At 38.5% G+C, this 2,845-nt stretch overlaps 1 non-coding gene across 1 annotated transcript; it reads left to right on the forward strand.

Annotated features, from left to right (window-relative positions):
• The first annotated feature begins 1,070 nt into the window (after positions 1 to 1,070).
• Positions 1,071 to 1,177, forward strand: LOC111892663 (small nucleolar RNA R71). Its single transcript, XR_002850621.1, has one exon. It is a non-coding gene; the product is annotated as a small nucleolar RNA R71 (small nucleolar RNA).
• The last annotated feature ends 1,668 nt before the right edge of the window (positions 1,178 to 2,845 follow it).

Below are 2,845 nucleotides of genomic sequence, written 5' to 3' on the forward strand. Positions count from 1 at the left end.
TGTTGATTTGTAAGGCCTTTATGTGCTCCAAGAACTTCTGGTAGTCTTCATTCTGCTTCTCTTGTCGAGCTCGGCCCGGGAATGGTAATGGTGGCTTAAATGGCTCAGTTTTTGAATTATTCTGCTCATCAGGTGCGGAACTCGTCGAGTTTCTGTCAGGAACTCGACGAGTTTTGTCTACTGTTGGCGAATTCGGATTTTCTTGATCTTTTTCTTTTGCCTCTTTTTGATCTATACTTGGGATTGGAGTGAGGGGTGTGACTATCTTCCCACTCCTTGTTGTCACTATGTTAATATGCGCGCCCTTTGGATTTTTTTCCGTGTCACTAGGAAGCCCGCCTGGTGTTCTTTCGTTAAATTGCTTGGCAAGTTGCCCAAGCTGTTTTTCAATATTCAAGATTGAAGCTTGCTGATTCCGGAGCAGAGCTTGTTGATCCATCATCATGGTTTGGTGCTCCTTCATCATCTTTTGTTGATCTCTAATGGCTGCATCGGATTCGTCGTGCCTTTTCTCGGAAGCACTAACGAATCGAGTTAACATAGCTTCAAGATCCGTCTTCTTCTCTTGCGCCGGTTCTTCTTTTTGATAAAACCCGCGTGCTTTTTGCCTATACTTTTCCTCTTTTGCCTTCTTGTACTCGTCGTAGGGGAGCCATTCCTTCTTGGGCTTTCGCCAATCATCATCAAACCTATCACCACTCGAATAACAAACTTGTGCCTTCCGGTTGCCGTTCTCATCAAGATCGCAATCCTTAGTAAGATGGGGACCGCTACAATTGTCACAACCCACCCTTATGGCATGGATGGATTGATCCATCTTTTTCATCCTATGATCCATACTTTCTAGTTTGGCCATCATTGCTGCCATGTCATCGGAAACTGACTTAACCACGCCTCTAGCTGTATCGTTCCTTGGATTATGGTATTCTCTTGAATGTTTGGAGAATTCTTCCACCAATGTTTTAGTGACAGCTGGTGCTTTCTTCGTGAGGGGTCCTTGGGAGTCTAATAATTGCCTGGTTGTGACGTTCACGCCATCATAGAAGATAGAAACCTCTTGTTGCACGTTTAGGTCGTTTTGAGGGCAATTTCTTATTAACCCCTTATATCTTTCCCATGCCTCATAGAGTGATTCTCCCGACAATTGCTTAAAGTTAGCAATTGCTTTCTTCAATTTTGCAATCTTAGAAGGTGGACAAAACTGGTCAATGAACTCCTCGCGCATCTTTTGCCATGTTGTAATGGATCCGGGGGGTAAAGATTTTAACCATTCCTTCGCGGCTCCTTTGAATGTAACCGGTAACATCCGTAGTAAGACAGTATCGCGAGGAACACTTGGCATATGGAAATAGTCACCAATGTCCATAACTTCTTCAATATGCTTGTAGGCATCTTCGTGCTCCTTTCCATGGAATGGAATGTCTTTTAGTTGTGCGAGGATGTGACCTTTCAACTCAAAATTGGCGGTAGCTGGAATTGCAGGTTGCACGAGTCCCGGCCTTGTACCATCTCTTATGCGCTTCTTGTAATCTCCCATCGGTATGTCGGCGATGTCGGCCATATTACCTCCTTGATCGGGATTGCTTTCTTCACCAAACGTGGATGTGTCGGATTCGATCCCTTTTCCTCTTTGTTTGCGAATAATCAACTCCGGATTGTCTACGGGTGGTATTGGTGTAGAACTGGAGCCTCGGGTCATAAAAACCTGAAATAAAACAGAAAAACAAGCGTAAAACGAACAAAAACGAAGAATTTACGAAACTATTACAGAAGAATAAACTCGACGAGTTTAATGCAAAATTATAGAAAATCAATAAGAACTGAAAACAGGTAACTTTATGAAAGAAAGATCTAACACAAAGGATCGATAATACCAGCAAACAATATAATTATTAGAACTGTTCCCCGGCAACGGCGCCAAAAACTTGTTGTGTGTAAAACGCACTAGTTTTAATCCTATTACTTCAAACACAAATTAAACACACGAAATGCAGTGAACCTATCGATTAATAGTATAGTTTAAGCAAGTAGGGTATCGAACACAGGGAACAGTAACAATCAAATTAAGTACTAGTATTACCTAATTAAAAACAATTAATAAAATAGGGGTTTCTCTAGTTTTGCAAGACTAGAAACTTGATCAATCAATTAACTTTCAAAAAAAGACAATTAACAACTAAGAAGAACAAGAAAGGACAACTAGATTCAATGATAAAAGAGACTTCTGTTCAGATTCGATTCACTTATTCCTATGGTTGATTTCGTGGCAAGTGCAATGGATTAATATGTCAATGGTTACCGATTCCTAATGTGATTGGGTTCATGTTCATTATTACCAATCCTTTAGTAGACAAGTTAATTCAAACAATGGCCAGTTGATTAAACTAACAAGTTTCCTAGTGTTAAGTTCGTATCAAGTAAGACTTATAATAATAATTAATCAAATTGGTTTGATTCAATCAATTCATGTATGGTTGTTCATCACACATGCTCACACATTGATTTACATATTTTATAGTTAACCCTAGTTTCATATTCACTATTCCTAGGCATACAATCTTATATTCATAAAACTATATGAATCAAGTAATCAAGAAGATATTCATGCAACTCAATCACTTATTTGTTAACTAAAAACATTTATCATCAATACATAAGGATCTTTAATAAGCTTAACAAGATGAATAACCAAATTAATATCAATTCAACCACTCAATCAAACCATATTCATAAGATTATCTCATCCAAACAGAAGTAAAAAGCTTTTAGCTCATATCTAAAGCAAGTAATAACCTAAAATCAAAATCTAATGATTCAAACATGGTTCAAAACAAAGATTAAGAAA

This window comes from Lactuca sativa, chromosome 5, assembly GCF_002870075.4.
Source record: "Lactuca sativa cultivar Salinas chromosome 5, Lsat_Salinas_v11, whole genome shotgun sequence".
Taxonomy (NCBI): domain Eukaryota; kingdom Viridiplantae; phylum Streptophyta; class Magnoliopsida; order Asterales; family Asteraceae; genus Lactuca; species Lactuca sativa.